Below are 17,799 nucleotides of genomic sequence, written 5' to 3'. Positions count from 1 at the left end.
CACCCCCTGTGGTTCACAGCCGGTGCCTCTGCTATTTGATTTGAGCCTTCTGCATTCTTGGGTTCCCCAGGGGAGTGGGCTGAGACTTGATTTTAGCAGAAATCACTGCTGGACTCAGCTCTTCCCTGTTCCTGCCTCACCCTCAGCGCCCCCCGGAGCCATGCAGGCATGCTTCTCACTGGAGTCGCTTCTAGGGCTTCAGGCACGAGACTACAGCATGAGCAGCGGAGGCATTATTGCTAATACCCTGATATTTGATCTTTGCATGAGGTCACTTACCTAATTCCTACCAAAGGCTGGGAGCTATTAGCCCTGATTTGTAGACTAGTGAAGTTCACTGGGTCAGTCACCGGCTGTCAGATGGCTCCTCAGGCCAGGAGGGGGACTGGCTTCCCTGCTCCTCCTGACTGTGTGGTCTCTGATTTCTGTGGGGACTGAGATAGAGAAGCAGTGGTGCATGCACCACAGGGTGAGACTGCACAAGGGAGAGACCGTACAAGGGTGCTTGTGAGAAAGCTGGCTTCAGGGTGATGCTGAGGGCAAAGCCCACAGTCTTCATTGTTTCACACCCTCCTGTCCCTGGGGCAGAATCCTGCCTGGCAGGACTGTTTTGCTTTCTGTACTGCTCAGCAGGAATAGTGTGGCAAAGAAGGGTAGCAAAAGAGAGGTTATGTTGCTCCAATAGCTGGCTTCTGCAGGAGGTGGGGAGTGGCTCACCAGGTCCTACCGTGTACTGTGGGCCCCTGTCTCAGAACAGGGAGAAGCCCTGCTCCCATTTGTCCATAACAGGCTTGACCATGCGGTCAGTGCCGGTTTGGGGTGGGCATCCACGCAGCCTGGCTTCTCAGGGCCCTGAGCCCCATGCTGGGCCTACAGTGGGGCTGAGGATGAATCGTGATGGGTGAGCAGACAAGAGCTTTGAACTCATGGGGACAGGCATTCCTCCAGGGCACTGCTCAAGTGCTTCTGCAGGGAGCTGGCTTTGCCAATGGGTCTTTGGGTCCTTGGGCCTTTTACATGCTAGCCAGGCTGCCTTCTCCCATGTTGGCCTGGGGCAGGAAAAGACTCAGGGAAGAGACCCATTTGGAAGTGTCCTGTGTCTCTGGTGACTCTAAGGAGAAGCTGTTTATTATTTATAGATGGCACTATGGCGTGTGGTGCAGTAACCTTATTTGGGCATGTAAATAAGCAAAGAATAAGAAAGGAGAACAAAAACTGATTGGCTTCTTCCCTCTCCTCACATGAGAGGTTTACAGCCATTCTGTATCTGTGGGCTCCTGGCTGGCGTGTTACTCAGAGTTCAGGAAAAGAGTAGTTAATCCTCTGATCTGTACTAACTGGGCACTGACGACCCTGGTTGTCTTCAGGTTTATCGTTGTGCCATTTAAATCTATTCCACCACGGTATGGCGGTGTAGGCACAGAGTGATGACAACACCAGCTCTTGTTAAATGCCCACTGTGGCTGTGCTAGAGGCAGAAAACCTCTCAGCGTGCACTGTGAGGGTGTGAAGAACATCTGTTAATCCATTGTACAGATGGGCGGTCTGAGGCACGGGGAGGACAATGGCCAGCTGCATCCTGTTCAGTAGGGAGCAGGGAGAATGAGGACGACAGCCAGGGTGTCCTCCGTGAGTTGTCACCCTCCATGGAGACTGGGGATGCCTGCAGCTGCATGGGGGGAAGGGACAAGAGACAGTAGTGAAAGATGTAATTTCAAATCCCAGCCTTTGAGTGACCAAAGTCCCCCCTTTCAGCCCCACTGTTGGGATTCTCTAAGTTGGCTGGTGGAGATGTCTGCCAGCTGTTCTTCAGTGCTGATCACAGACCTTTGACCCCTGCCTTTGGCTAGCCCATGGCTTGTGCCTGGTGCAGTGATGTGGCTACCACTGTGGTCTGCCCAGCAGGACGCATGACACCAGAGAAGGCTCAGGGCAGTGGAGGTCAGTGTGGGGCACACGGGGGCGCAGCATCTCAGCCTGAGGCCTGTGCTCTGGTGAAAGTGTAGGAGCACAGATGCAGAGTGCAGGGTAGCTAGGACTACATGCCCTCCATGTGTGCACTTGTGAAGGCCTGGGCAATGGAGGGTGTGTGGGGCTCCCTTCCCAGTGTCCATCCTTAGAGACAGGTGGGGAGTGGATAGAGCCCTGCATAGCAGGCACGGGGCAGTAGAGACAAGGCTGAGTTAATCCTCTAGCAGCCCCAGCCGGAAGAGTAGACCCAGCGCCATCCTAGCTCACAGGCAGGGAGACGCCTCTGGACGTGCCCTGCAGCCCAAAGTCTTGCAGGCAGTAAGAGGAGGTCTGGGCTGCTTCTAAGCCTGTCCTGAGCCCCCACGCTTGCCTGCTGACTGTCCAGGGATCTCCTCCTTGGCCCTGAAGGAGAGGACACAGCAAGGTCTCTGAGATTTTATCTGAGAAGAATGCAGCAGTGACCATCTGGGGAGGGAGCAGCTTGTGGGACCCTAGTGGTGCTTACTGAGTGGGCACAGCCTTCTGCTTTCATTTCTCCACTTAGTTGAGGCCCGTCTTCCTTTCCTTTCACTCCCAAGGGGCCCCTTGGCGACGCTACTGAGAGGAGCCCAGTTCGGAAAAGGACTTCTCTGACCACCCACACCCCAGGTCTGGCCATACAGTGTGTGCCGAGCTGCTGAGCTTCAGTGGGGTGAGTCACACAAACCTTCTTCTGGTGGACCCTGTGCCTCATCTGTGGTGGGAAGGAGCATGAAGTGGGGGGCACACGATGGGTGTGGAAGCCTGGGAATGTGGCTTTCGGATTCGCTGACTGATGACCTGTGGCCTTGGACTCATGCACAGCCTGTCCACGTGCCAGGTTTCTCTTGTGCTGCATGAGGTCAAGAATATGGAACCCCTGCAACCCCGGCACTCTGGGAGGCTGAGACAGAAGGATTCAAGCCCGAGCCTAGCCTGGGCAATTTAGAGAGACTGTGTCTCAAATGTAAAAAGGCTGGGGATGTACTCGGTCTGAAGGCCCTTGGTTCAATCCCTAGCACTGCAAAGCGAAAAACAAAATGCAAGAAATGAACTGCAACAGCAAAAACAGCAACAAAACACTGCACCTAATGTCGCCAGGGCTCTGCAGAGCAGGAGGCGCCAAGGGTATTGCGCAAAGCCGGGTTGAAAGGATGAATGAGGTAGGCAGGGAATGGTTGCTGAAGACTGCAGGGCAGAGGGTTCTGCAGTTCTCCTGGAGGATTTGACAGGCATAAAAGCAAAAGGTAGGAGTGCAGACAGGGTCCCAGGGACCAGGCCAGGCCAGTGTGGCTCCTTGTGGAGGAGAGGAGGACCAGGCTGGGCTCACTTCCCTGGAGACCGCCAGTGGCCCCTCTTCCCTCAGTGATCTTCCGTCGCTGAGCCCCCTTCAGCTGTCAGTAAACACCCCTGACTCCCGCCAGGAAGGGCAGGTGCCAAGAGCTGGCCTCCCCGGGACCATTCCCAGGTGTCCACATCGCTCTTTCCAGAAGAGCCGATACAGCTTCGGGGGAAAGTAGGAAAAAAGAATCAGATCACTGCGCCTTCCGCACTCCCCTCTCCTCAACCCCGATATATGCAGACACAGAAATTAGGGCAAAAAAGGAAGAGTCATCATTAAAAATGCTTCTTTGTGGTATCTGTGACTCCTGCCAATGCCTTCTCATGAGTCAGCCTCCCTGGTGGTTTCCTGGGCCTCGAGCTTGGGAAGATTGTTCAGCCAAGTGTCTCTCAAGTGGACACCGCGCCCTGTGTCCTCCTCTGGAAAGTGGGAGTTTTCCTTGCTGGAAGTGTGAGGGGATGAGCCACTAACGAACAGGTCTCTGAGGGCCAGACCCGCGAGAAGCTCAGGGAGAGGGGTCACAGGGACGGTGGTCCGGACACATCCTCTCGGTATCTGCCTGTCACCTGCACTCACATGTGACCATATGCACTGTCCTCCTGTCACTGCGCAGTGTGGGGAATCCAAAGTGGGCAAGAGCTCCTTTCTCAGCTTCCACTCTGGTTTGTAGTCCAGTCAAGGAGCCATGCACGAAACAGGGAAACAGTGTAGTGGAATATTCCTGCTCAGGCCAGCGTCCCAGACAAGCAATCTAGGATGCCCACAGATACATAAAGAAGGAAGGGTGGTGTGGGCTCCCGGGGACTGATGCCCCAGCTGGGGCCAAGGCTGGCAGGAGTTGGGCGTGGTGGGGAGGTAGCAGCACGGGGTGGCAGAGCAGAAAAGCTCCACTGAGGGGCGTGGGCCCTTAGCTGGTGAGCCACCCTGAGCTCCTGTGAGAAAGGATGCCGGGCCCTTGGAGGGGAGAGACGTGTGTGGTGAGAAACTGGCCCTGGAGCCTGAAGCCTGGAGGTGTGAGGTCCACATCAGACACTGTTAACCTCGGTATGGATCTGAGCCAAGGGAGGAGCCGGAACTGTGGAGAGGGCCCAGGCAGTTGAGGCTTCCCAGGGTGGCGTGGGTGCTGAGATTCCTTTCTTCATTCCTGAGCGGCCGCAGGTGCCAGGCGCACTCCACACCCTCTGTTGACAGAGGACAGAGGATGGCCCCTGCCCTAGAGGAAGTCACTGTGGAATAGGGAGACTAAGGTTCAGAAGCTGGCAGAGCAAGGGGAAGGGTGAGACCTGCTTTCCATGCTGCCTGGGGCACGGTGGGGGAGGAAGGCGGATCCAACGTGATAAGAGCGCAGGTGAGCTGCATCGGGATCTCTAAGGATCTGTAACAACCGCACTGGGCACTGGCTGGGTGCCTCACGGTGTTGAAGGCATCAGCGAGAGCTTGTGCCCATCACAACTGCTAGCTGGGGCAAGAAGTGCAGTAGGAATTCTTATCCACATTTCAAAGACAACCAAATCAAAACTCAGAGAAGACAAGTCAGCCCATTGCTTTGGTTTCTATGAGGCGTAAGGCCCGCAGTCGATAGTATATCAGGGACTTGCTTTTGAAATCATTCATTTTGAATCCGCTGCCAGTGAACTGTTTTCTTGAACTGCTGTCCCTGCTGGGGGTTCTGAATAGTCACAGCTAAAAGTCAAAGTTGGAGGCTGGCATGTGGTATCGCACGCCTGGAATCCCAGCACTCAGGAGGGTGAGGCAGGACCATCTCCTTGAGTTCAAGGTCAGCCTGGGCTGCAGGGCAAGACCCTGTGTCATAAAAGTCCAGTGGGGTGCTCAGCACAGCTCCTCCTGGAGCAGGTGGTGCTGATTTCTGCCCCATTTACGATCTGAAAAGTAGCAGCCGCCTTTCTTTATAAAGCCTACTCTAAGCAGGGGCAGCAGATACTAGAGCTTGTAAATTGAACTCTTTCTTCCCCATTATTGGGGACCAAACCCAGGGCCTTCATACAGATGAGCTACATCTCCAACCTTTTTGTGCCTTTTTATTTTCAACACAGAGTCTTGCTAAGCTGCCAAGTTTCCCAGGCTGGCCTCGAACTAACCGTCCTCCTGCCACAGCTTTTCTGAGCACTGAAATTACAAGTGCGCATCATGCCTTGCTGGCTCGGAGACTGGTGAGAGGCTGTGATTAGTAATCACACAAAGACAGTAGGCTGACGTTGAGACTGACCTGGCAAAGTGGGACTTCCGGTCATCCCGCTGAAGGGTTGTTCTCCTTACCAGCGGGGTTCAGATTCTCCCTTCTGTCCTCTCCTTTTTCTGACTCGCTTGCTCATTCAGCCACTGAACACATTTCCCAGGCTGCGCTGTTTACTGCTGTGTATGGCCGGCAATCCTGACCAGGGCTCCTCATCAGAGCCCTCGGGAAGCAGCCACAGCTCTTTGGTAAGCACACGCGGCCTTGTAACTTTGCCGTCTTCACACCTGAAGGACACAGTCCTGGAGGGCAGAAGCAGTGGGGGAGGCAGCAGGGGTGGGGGCCTTGGGGGAATTCAGGAACCTGTCCCCAGAGGTAAGGCGACCCCTCCTGAAACCTGGCAGCACTCAGCTAATGGCTCTGTATCGTCTTCCCTATGCTCCCTTCCTGGGTCTTGTACCTCTCACACCATCAGTGATTAGTAATTTGTAAGCATGGGTTTAATGCCTGTCAGACAAGAAGGTGGGCTGTTCCCACGGTCTTGCAGGGGCCTGGCTCATGGAAGTCTGTAGCAAGTATTTGCTTGCTGACTGCTTGACAGAAGCCCCAGGCAGAGGTCTGGCCCCATGAGCATCCTGAAGGAACAGTGGGGTGCCTGGGGGAGGGGCTCCAGTGGACCATCAGAGGGGCAGCCTGGTTAAGGAGAAGGGTGTGCCTTTTCTGAGATGTCCAGGATTTGGTCCTGGCTGCCTGGACCAGGTCCTGTGCATGCTGAGCCCTGCTGAAAGCAGCCTGGCCTCCAAGCTGAGCCCTCTGCCTCAGGGGTCCCAAGATCCTTGTCCCAAATTGCTGGGCCCCTGGTGTGTGCTCGTGTGTACCACGGCTCTGTCTGTCACTCTGACTCCAGCTGGTCCTCCCTCAGAGTTTGTTACTAGGGTGGCAGTGGGCGATGTCTGGAGGTTGAGCAGAAGCTCTGCACTACTTTACGAGCACCCCATATTTAATCTGCTCATCCCTCACTGCACTGCAGGGGAGGACCCCCATCACCCGCGTTTTACAGATGGAGAAACAAAGGCACAGAGCTGGAACTTCTTTCCCTAGATCGCAGAGCCGGGGTGTGCAATGCTGGCTGGGAGGAAGCTCGAGCCTGCCCCATTCTTCAATTCTGTAGCTTTGCTCCCTAGTTCAGTTCCTATTTTGATTTTTTCCACATCCCTTTTGGCTGGGGTGAGACGATTCAGGCTCAGACAGGGGACCAAGGCAATCTTGGGAGCAGCTCGAGTGTGGGGGTACAGACCTGTATCTCCTTTTTTGGATTAGATAAACTCTGGGCAACCTGGTCCCTGGAAGGGTGGGGCAGTGTCTACAGTTTGCTGCTGCTGGCTCAGAGAACAAGGCTGGCTGTGCTGGGGATGATGGAAGTGTGCTTGTGTCTCCGTGCACCTTCGGGAGGAAGCCCAGGGACACAGCCCAGCAGATGCCTTTGAGACCCCACTGCCAGTGGGAGACCCTGCTTACCAGAGATCTCGGCTACATGCACCTGTCTCCGTCTGCATGCGGGCTGCTCTCTGGGATGCTCCAGATGGCCTGATCTCTGCAGACTCCATCCCTTTCACCCCTGTGGCTGGTGCTCTGCACACAGTAGGGGAGGGACACACACAAGGGAAGACTGCAGAAACGTGAGAACCTGCTGTGTCCCCATGTAAGCACGTTGGGGTCTGCGTCCGGGGTATTCTGTTTCCTTGTGGTGCGATCTTTGCTGTCTACTTTGCTTTACAGGATAATAGCACTTCCTGGCTGTGTGAGATGAGCAGATGCTGTAGGCCAGAACTGTGCTGGGCACATGGAAGGCACCTCCTGAACGCTAGCTGTTCCCTGTGTTGTTAGCACATGAAAGCTCGCTGTAGACACTGGGAGATCTGGAGACAGAGAACTGGCTCAGAGTGCTGGCCTATGTGTGAGTCACTGAAGCTCAGCTCTGCATCATCTGCGCAGGGTGCAGGAGTCACCCTGAGGGGTGCTGGGACCTCGGCCCAGGATGGGTGCACAGTAGGTGCTCAGGGGACGCTGCTGGCCCTGATGGAACACCAGCCTGACCTCAGCTTTGTGCTTGAGAGTAAGAGGAGTTGGGAGGGCCAGACGCCAGACGCTGCTTTCAGGGTTGCAGCCCTTCTGGACAGCTGCATTGTCTTACTGTCTTGAGCTGCCTAAAAATATATTATAAAAAGAAACTGGAGAAGCTTCCCTGCTCTGAATCTTCTTGTTCCCTTGGAGGGGCTTCTTGTCCTCCTCCAGGTGCATTTAGATGTTTTTTGTCTGCCCTGGAGCTGAGGACTGAACGTAGGCCACTGGCACTGAGCTACATCCTCAACCCTTTTTGGTAATTTTAAAAATTATTCTTTATTTTGAGCCACATTTTCACTGAGTAACTAAGTTTCCCAGGCTAGACTTGAACTTGGGCTCCTCCTGCCTCAGCTTCCCAGAGTGCTGGGATTATAGGTGTGTTGTTGTGAAGTATCACCTCTGCATCTTTCAGCTGCTTCTTGGTCCTCCCCCTCAGGTCTTTATTGTCCCATTGAGGGCACTGTCCAGCCTCTGCATTGGGGGTGGGCACACCATGCGCAGAAGAAAGCCTTTGTTGGGTGCTCCATTTTCATTCTTGTGAGGGTGAGGCCTCGTGTAGGAAAACAGGACAACAGGACCCCGAAGAATGCCCTCTCCCTCTGTCTGTACAGCTCCTCCAAAGCCTCTCAGTGGCACGGCCGCTGCTTCGTGGTGATGGTGGGGCAGCCTCTCTGGGTCTGAGTAAAAAGCCATGCACCATAATGCACATAAAACCCTAATGTGCCTGCAAAATTACCTCATCTTTTATTTAGAGGTTATTTCGCCCTTGTCTTCCTTTATTGCTCTTTATGTGACTGAGGTGCTGAGCAGCGCCAGATGAGGCAGCCTGGCTGCCAGTGAGGGAGGGAGGAAGGAAGGGCTTACGGCTGAAGTCAGAGGCCCCAGGCCCCAGGGCGCCCACATCTCAGGGCCCAAAGCCTCCTCCCTCCCACCGTTTGGAAGCTATTGCTTCCCTATTAGGTCTGTTTTTCCATTTTTTTTCTCTCCCAACTTTAATTTTATTGTTTTTTAAGGGGGAGGGAGGAGCCCTTCTGAGACATGGCAAGCTTTCAGAGCGCTGTGAGGGCCTAGCTGGGGCCAGAGCTTCCACACTTCCGGGAGTGAAGCTCCCCATCAGTGAGCTCAGGGCTCTGGATATTTAAAGGCCGAGAGAGGCTGGGGTTTATTTGGAGCTCACTGTGGAGAAAGCAGCAGGGAGACAGAGAGACCAGGATTGGGACTGGGTAAGAGATTGCTTTCTGCAGAAGGCCAGGGGCTCCCATGCTGGAGTGTGGTGAGAAACCTTGGAGAGCTGCTTGAGATAGAGCTCTGGGCTGGGATGTAGCTCTGTGGTGCTGCGCCTGCCTTCCAAGTGCAAGGTCCTGAGTTCAATCCCCATACCAGAAAAATAAAAAGAAAGAAAAGAAAAGAAAAATTATTCAGAGTTGGGAGCTCAGACCCATGGGTCCCCAGGGTCCTCTAGGAGGTACTAATGCTGTGAGTCCACAGAGCATGCTGTGAAGCCCTGGTTAGGGCACCAGCGAAGGAAGCTCAAGGTTTATCTGTGTGAGTTGTGTGTCGGAGTGTGAGACATCGATCTCCTTCATCCCCAGTCACTTTCTCTCCAGAGGGACATTTCCTACCCAGGCTGAGCATGGGCCCAGGGCCTCACTGCCAGAACTGGCTTCCGGACTGTGGACTGCAAGGCCTGTGAGGCTGCTCCCTGCTTCCAGGGCTTTCCGTCCTCAGAGATTGCAAAGGCCCAGTTTTGCATATGACTCCAGCCTGCCCCTGCTCGGCATTGGGCTGTGCCCTTTCTGTCCCATGGTGTCTGAAGCTACAGAGATGCCCTGGGGCAGGATGGCCTTCTGTCTAGCTCGCAGTGGTCATGTACCAGGAGTTTGGAGTCAGAGCAATGAGAGCTCTTCTTGCTGCTCTGGGGCCAGTTAAGAGCCTCTTGGGGCCTCATTTTCTCCAGCTGCGGAATGGAAGAGAAACCCAGGGCTGCTGTAGAGACAACATGAGGTCTAGCCCTGTGCCCAGGACACTGGTGGCCTCCTCATCCCTGAGGCTCTCTGCTGAGTTTCTTCAAGTGAGCACATCCATGGGCTCAGCAAACACCCACAGAACACTCAGTGTGAGCCATGTGCTGTTAGAGTCACTGTTTTATGTGGGCATCAGGATTTGCTGAGAGAGATGTGCCACCCTACTCTGCTGGCCAGAAAACTGCTCCTCAGAAAGGCCGTGATCAATACCCTGGTTCTGCAGACATCACAAATCCTACAGCAGTGCAGTGGGGCGAATCCGTCCCATCTGGCCAGTTTTCTTTCCTTCACAGCCTATGTGGAGTGAGCATTGACTTGTGCTTTACTCTGCTGTTAGGGCATCTGGTTCTCTCTGGCCCTTGGTCCTACAGGACACGAACAGACTGAAGCGTGCATAGTGAGGTAAAGGCTCCACACAGCACCTCTGTTGATAACGTCTGGGGTTCTGGGTGGCATCTGCCCTGGACCCAGTCAGGTTCCACGTGTTTAGCATCAATTCCCTCATTTAACAGGTATCTGAGGGCCCCTGCAATGCATGTATGTACTGGAGAAGGCCATAAGTGGGAGAGTCAGGCGCTGCTCTGGAGTGGGGGGGTGTATGTACACTCACAGGGTGATCGAAGGCTAGCGGATCTCCCCGGACCAGGGCATCGCAGCAACAAGTGGCTGAGGGCAAAGCAAGCGTCAAGTGTCCTAAGAACATCCAGGAAGCCAGCAGGGTGGCAGCGTGGAGACGGGAGGGAAGTGAAGGGGGTGTGTCTGAAGGGGCTGGCACAGACTCTGGTCTTCCTGTGAGCAGGACGTGTTTGTTTGGTGTCGGGTTACCCGGAAACTTCTGCAGAGCCAGGACCCTGAGGCCCGGGAGGCAGTTTGGACAGTGCCTTCACCATGTCCAGCCCAGAAGCCAGCTCCACCAAGGGGCTGTGTCCAAGGCAGTGTCCAATGATCAGCAAGAGCCCCGTTTCCCCTGTGCTGGGGCCGTGTGGGCAGAGAAGCGGAAAGCAGACACTGATCCTGGAGAATCGGATACAAATGTGCTGTGGGTTGAGACCTGTCCCAGCTTCGGGAGAGAGGGCTGCTTCGCTGTGTCTCTGCACCTGTTTGTCTTCTTCCCTCCTTTTCTCTCTCCTTTCTCCTTTGCCTCCCTTCCTACTGCCTTTCCTTTCTTCCTCTCATCTGTCTCTCCTTTTGTACCTGCCATTTTTTCTGTCCTTCTCTTCACTCATTCATTGAACGAGTGGGAGCAGGAGGTCTTCCACATGCCAGGAAATACACTAGATGCTGGGGATGCCATTCATTCCTAAAATATTCAATCCCTACTATGGGCCAGGCACTGTGTCAGACTGAATCCATCGGAGTGAGCAAAGCAGACAAAAATCCAAGTTATCTGGAAGCCATGGTTGGAGAAGATGGGCAATAAGAGAAGGAAGGGAAGCACAGTATGTTAGATGGTAGCAAAGTCTACCAAGGGAAAGAGGCCAGGAGATGCCAGTGCATGGGCCACATGGGCTGGGCAGGGAAGTTCTCCCAGGGAGGTGGCAGCATGCCAGCAAAGTCGGAGGGGATGAGAAAGCAGTGTCTAAAGAGGTGGTGCAAAGGCTCTGAGGCAGGACTGTGCCTTGTGTGTTTCAGCCACAGTATAAGGCTGGTAGAGCTAGAGCAGAGCCAACAAGGAGGCAGACCTCAGGAGGCCTAGGCAGACAGCAAATGGATGGTTGAGGGGGGCATGGGGCGCAGGTTGCAGGTTGCTGTGCTCTCCCAGGACTTTGCGTCGCAGAACTTTGATGTGGGACCCATGGAGGTTTTTGAGCCAAGAAATAACACTGTCTGATTTGCAATTTACTGACTTCTCCCCAGCTGTTGTGAGCCTGGTGAGTAAGAATTTGGCTCCCTGAGGAGCTCTTAGACTTGTGGGAGAGAAATGAAAGTGAGAGGAAATGCTACAGGGTCGGACAGAATGTATCCCCCCAGGGCATGCGGGGAGCACGATGTCTGGGCGTGGGCTTGTGGAGTCTTCTGAACGGAAGCCTGGAAGGCCGGGGAAGGGCAGGGATTTCCGTGGGACGGCTTGGGACAGGCCAGGGGGGTGCGAGCAGTGAGGCAGCCAGGGGCAGGGCGACTTCCGAGTCTCCTCTCTCTGGGCCTCGCAGCCCCAGGAGCCCCGGGGAGGAGGCAGTGGCACTGCTGCCTTCCAACTCTCTTGGAGGGGCTGGCGAGGGTCTCCAGGACAGTGGAGCTCGCTCCACACAACCCTCTACATGAAACATGGAGGGGGCCCATGTGGCCCTCAGGCTGAGGCCGCTGCCGCTGCCGCTGGGGGCCCCGGTCTGCCTGCTCTTTTGACCCCCACTGCACCTGCACTGCAGGCCGATACTGGGGTCTGCATCCCACCTGCCAACCAGGTGATGTGGGACAAACTGGGAGCCCTTGGAGGGGTGTCCGAAGGGGTGTGAAAGTGCACAGAGTCTTCTCCCTGCGGTGTTGAGGAGGGTGAGCCTAAGAAGCCCCAGGGCCCCAGGGAGACAGTCAGTAAAGCTCTGCCTTGACCCTGCTTAGCAAGGCCGACTGGGGACTCGCCTCAGAGTGCTGGATGATTCAGCAGAGGACCATGGAAAAAGGGTGGGAAGCCAACCCAGGGCTTGCAGCAGCTCCCCCGCAAGTGCCACCTCTGTGCAAGGCTCCAGTTTGCCTTTCTTGGCAGCCTCCAAGGGACTTGGTGGAGCGCTCCTTCCTCGGGGTAAGGTCCACCCTGGGCGCGGCTGGCCTCCCTGGGAAGGCTCGGCAGCCTGGCCTCTCTGCTGTGGCTATGGCTGAGTCATGCACAGGCTGTAGTTTGTACCCCAGAGAGCTCTTGCGACACACAGTGCCTGCTCCCAGGTAAACAGCCGTGTGTACGCCCAGCGCTGCTCTTACCCTGTCCCTGCCAGGCCTTTTTCCCCGCAGGCCTCCACCCTGCCCCTCTCCGCCTTGCTCTCTGGTCCTTCCCTGGGAACCGGGTCAAGAGCCCTGCTGGCAGGTGTTTTCAGGGGTGAATCAGGCCCTGGCAAGGGGAAGGCAGAACATCTGGGCCACAGCCAGGCTGGAGGGTTTATGGGACCATTATCCGGTCAGTAGCCAATCTATGATGTTAGGCACCCAAAGCCCCCAGTCATCTCTTTGTGGGAGAAGTTTTGGTAACTGGAAGCCACAGTTTGTTCAGGAAAGATGCAATTAATTTCCCCATGCCCCTCCTGTTGGGCGCTCACCTGGGTGGAATTCAAACTGGTGAAAGCTGGCTGTCACTTTTGTGTGATGGCTCAGGTAGAGAAAGCTGCTCCCTTCAGTGGGGCCAGGGTTTTAGGCTGGCTGGGCTTGGCAGAGCAAATGTGGAAGGCCTCAAATGCCTCACCACAGAGACGGGAGCTGCTCCTGTCCATTCAGTTCAGCGGGGCCTTCCAGGGTGGATTTGTGCCAGTCGGGGTGACGAGTCCTCAGAACTGGAAGGGCGAAGCTCCAGGTCCTGTCCCCGGGGCAATGCTCCTCCGCTAGACACAAACACCCAGGCTGGTGAGGCGGCAGCACAGTAAGCAGGAGATAGGTGAGCAGGAGGGAATGCGGTCGGACCGAGCAGGCCCAGGCCGGCTTCCCAAGGGCTGACGCGATGAAGTCTCCACCTGCAGTTGGTGAGGTTTGATCAAAATGCCCAGTAGGTGTTTAAATAAACAAAAATGGGATAGTGAAGGGCACACAGACATTTATCCTTTCTAGATGCTTCCCCTTGCTTGAACACAGCTGCCCTCCATTCTGCCACTCTCGGAAGCAGCTCTGGAAGTCCTTTAGCGAGAATCTTTCCTGGCAGCACTGTGTCTGCCTCAGTGTCCTGATTGGATTAGGAATGTTTCCTTTCCTGGTCAGGCTGATCATGGGGAGCTCCAGGATGTCCAGTAGATGGGACGCAGCCTGATGTTTCTCCTCCGAGCCCACCTTTCTGCTGAATGGCCCGCAGCAGCAACATTCACTGTAGTTTTGATCACACCTCATAAAGAAGCACAAAATGACTTCCCGAACTATTCCAGAAAGTGGTCAGGGGTGCTGAGCTAAGTGTGCTCAAAGCAAGGGGCCATGTCTGGGGGGCGGTTAGTGGCAATGTATCTTTTACTATAATCAATTTTTAAAAAACATGCACCTTACCCATTGATCACCTCCATAGATGGTCATTTTGGGGGTGGCTCCTTGTTATATTCGTTTTGAGTAGAAATGCTTAATTCCTTTGGGATATTCAGTGAAAAGTAGAATTGACTAGCATTCTGAGTGCCTTTATTCTCAGTACTTCCTTTCCTTCACTCTATCGATGGGACACATGGTCTTTGTCCTGAATGAAGTGGTCCACAGCATGAATATCTGAGAGGCGGTGCATTAATGAACCTCATCAAAGAGAGTTAGATCAGTGCATTGGGCAAGGAGCTAAGGTATAGAGCTATGTGACTCTTCTGACCTCTCTTAAAATTACCATATTTCTCAAAGACAAGGACTGTTTGTTATTCATCTCTACACCTTCAAAAGTCATCCCAATGACTGTGTGGAATAAAATTCAGTCTTTCTGGACCAACCTTTTTAATGATGCGGCTGACTCCCTTGGAAGGTTCTCCAACTTGCTCCACTTCTCTGTTCTTGCCTGGAGTTATCCAGGGTCAAACACAAAGGAAGATACCACAAGCATTGGAGGAGATCTGGGACATTCCTGGCCAAATCAGCGCAGTCCCAGAGTTCTCGATCTCAGAAGGAATGATTCCATTTGAGGTAGAAAGAATATAGCCCCATAACCTCAGTCTCCATCAGAGAGATACCTGGGATGCTGGGATTTAGTTCTACCACTGTAAGTTGGGTTCTGTAGAGTGTGGAACTTTCTAGAAGGATAGTACCCAAGGAGAGGCCACCAGCTTGTTACTGATGATTTTTTTGTTTTTGTTTTTGGGGAAACTGAGAAATGAACCCAGTGCCTTTGTCTTAAGCTCCATCTCCAGTCCTTTTTGTGTTTCAGTTTGAGACAAGGTCTTGCCAAGGTACTAAGTTGCCTGGACAACTTTCCATCCTCCTGTCTCAGCCTCCCAGAGTGCAGGGATTACAGCTATGCACTGCCGTACCCAGTCCACTGATGGTATCTTATCAATAGATCTGTGTTTGGAATTGGAGAGCTGAGAGGCAAGGACAGAAGTCAGAGAGCAGATGGATTCCCAGGGTTTCATCTATAACCCTGCAGCCAAAGGTAGAATCAACTCAGCAACCTTGATATTCCAGGCTGTGCTAGACACAGGAGACACCTCCTTAGATGTGGCCCTGCTCTTAGAGTTGAGGCTGGTGGCAGAGGGGATGTGTCAGTGAGCAATCAGAGCAGACTGCTGGGATGTGAAGCTACAGTGGAAGCCACAGCATGTGCCATGCCTCTGGGGACTCAGGGGACCCATTGTGGAGAGTGGCAGGTGGTGTGGGGCTCCAGGCAGAGTGAGAGAAGTGGAAGGAATGGGTAGAGGAGAATGAGAAAGGAATCAAGGTTTGGCAGAGGGGGGAGAGCCATGAGGGGCCACACATGGCCAGAAGGAGGAAGACCTGGAGGACTGGGCGTGAGGAACTGGATGGCACCTGCTACTCCTCTTCAGGCAAGGCGCTGGGTGACCTGTAGTGACACAGGCAGACAGAGGCTGAAGCAGTCACTGCATTGGTCTAAGTGGGCCTTCTTCGCTGCCCTCCCTTCACACTTGTTGCCATGGTTACCGGATGGGGTACACCCGGTGGGTTATGGGATAATGAGCCAGGAGACTTGGGCTAAGATTCCCCAGGCTTCCCAAGAAGGTGTTCAGTGCCACTCCCCAATTTGAATGTTCTGGGGTTTGGCAATCAAGACCGCATCCATGTCTCTTGTGAATATCTCGTGCCTGTACCGCACTTCGTCTTGTGCTTTTCCTCTGTCTTGATGTATTTATCATCACTTCCTGCAGCCTTCTTCTCTGTTATTTTCTTCATTTATATGTAAATGTCACTCACGCATGATCATCCCAGTCATGTGTACCTTGGAAAGAGTAGTTCAGCAGTGTTCCCTGTTTGAAGCTTTCCCATTTGACTTCAGATATGAACCATCTCCTCTGTCTGACTTCTTCCTTCCAATTTTTCATCATTTTCTGAACAACTGCTAAGCACCAGGCTTTGGGAAGAGCACTTACAGATGACTCAGGCACTGCCCTATGAGGGGGAGAAGGCAATTGGATGGTCCCTGGAGAGACGGGGCTCCAGGAAGCAGCGGCTGTGGGAGCTCTGGTCCCTGCCCAGGGCTAGGGAGTCACGGTGAGCTCAGGGATATAGGGATCATCCCAGAAAATGCTGGGCTCCAGGGCTGTGTTGGTTTTCCAGGGTGGCCATGACACAGATGGTGGCTTATACCATAAGACATTTACTTTCATACAGTTTTGGGGGATGGAAGTCTGAGGTTAAGGTGTGGGCACCTCTGTTCCCTCTGAAGTCTCCAGGGGTAAATCTGATCATGCCTTCCTCTTAGCTCCTACTGTCGCCAGCAACCCCTGGCTTCTCAGCTTGTAGCCGCCTACCACTGTCTCCGTCTCTCACCTCCTGTGGCCTCCTCCCTATGTCTGTCTCTGTGCTTCTTCTCTCCTTGTGAGGACACTGATCATGTTGTTTAGAACCCATCCTCCTTGGCATCTCGACTTGACTATATCCACAAAGACCTTTTTCCAGATAAGACCTCATGTACAGATCCTTGGGGCGAGGACTTCATATATTTTTTGGAAACATTTTTCAGCAAAGAGCAGAGTCCTTTAAAAAAGTCAATGGCTGAGGTATGAGAACTGAATGGAGAATTTTTAAAAAAAATTTTGAGATTAAAGTCTCTCTATGTAGTACAGTCTGGTCTTAAACTCATTATTTAGCTCAGGCTGGCCTCTAACTTGCAGTGATCCTCCTGTCTCAGCCTCCCAAGTACTGGGATTATGTGTGCTATCATGCCTGGCCTGAATGGGGAATTATCAAGAAGATTCAAGTTAAAGTTTTTTTGTGACTTTTATGAGCCCATGTTTGCAGTGCCTAATGATTACAGTCACGTAGGGGACTGGCACATTTCAATTCCCTTCTTTCCACCTCTTTCTCAACTCCTCCTTTCAGTTTTCCAGCATCAGATTCAGTTATTTATCTTATAAGACCTTATTAGGTTAATGATCATCTATACAGATTGAAAGCCAGACTAATGGGACAGAAAACAAATAAAACATGTAAGACAATTGCACTTTGTCAAAGCACACTTTTAGATACAGTGCATTGTATTAGGATACTGTTTTTTCTTTCTCTTTTCTTTTCCTTTTTATTGAGGTTATTGGTACAATCTAGGTATACAATACAATTACATTCATCATTGGGATTCTGTACCTTTACATAATAGGTCTTGATTCTCATTTTTCCCCTTGTCCCTGCCCTCCCTTCACGCCCTCCTCCCCTCCCCATTTACAAACACTTTATTTCCATTTTTTCAGTTTCTCATATTTTTTTCTCTCTCTTATTACCTTTCCCCCACCCTTCCCACTTTCCTCACACCTTTAGCCCTTTACTTCCTATTTCACATTATTAATTATCTCATTAGGATTCTGTGTACTATTGTAGTTTTTCACACCAAAGAAACTATTCAGTATTTCAGTTAAAGAAATCTCTGTATGAACATTAAAAATAGGGAATCCTAAAATAAAACTAAAAAGGAGAGTAAAAGAGAAAAGGCAATGATGTAATATCAAAATAATCCTTAATTCTGGAGATGAAAATGGTCCCTGAACATATTTAAATTGCTTCTCGCTCTTATAGTCTTATCTTATTCTTTTTTCATTATTTAGAGAATACTTTATTAGTTTCTGTAATCAAACCCATGTAGATATGACCTTACATATTTAGTACGATGTGTTACCCCTGTACACATGTAAAAAAATAAAAATACAAATAAAAATAAATTAACATTTCTAGACCAATATGGTTGTCCATTTCTGTACAATGGCAAGTCAACACAGTAAATTGGGATGACTTTTTCCAAAGTTGGCAGCACCGTTAAAGTTTCCCAAAATTCAATTTATATATATGTGTGTGTGTGTGTGTGTGTG

This window comes from Fukomys damarensis, unplaced genomic scaffold (genome assembly GCF_012274545.1).
Source record: "Fukomys damarensis isolate Sample0158 unplaced genomic scaffold, DMR_v1.0_HiC HiC_scaffold_5, whole genome shotgun sequence".
In the NCBI taxonomy this organism is placed as follows: Eukaryota; Metazoa; Chordata; class Mammalia; order Rodentia; family Bathyergidae; genus Fukomys; species Fukomys damarensis.
Note: the sequence above shows the minus strand (reverse complement) of the source record.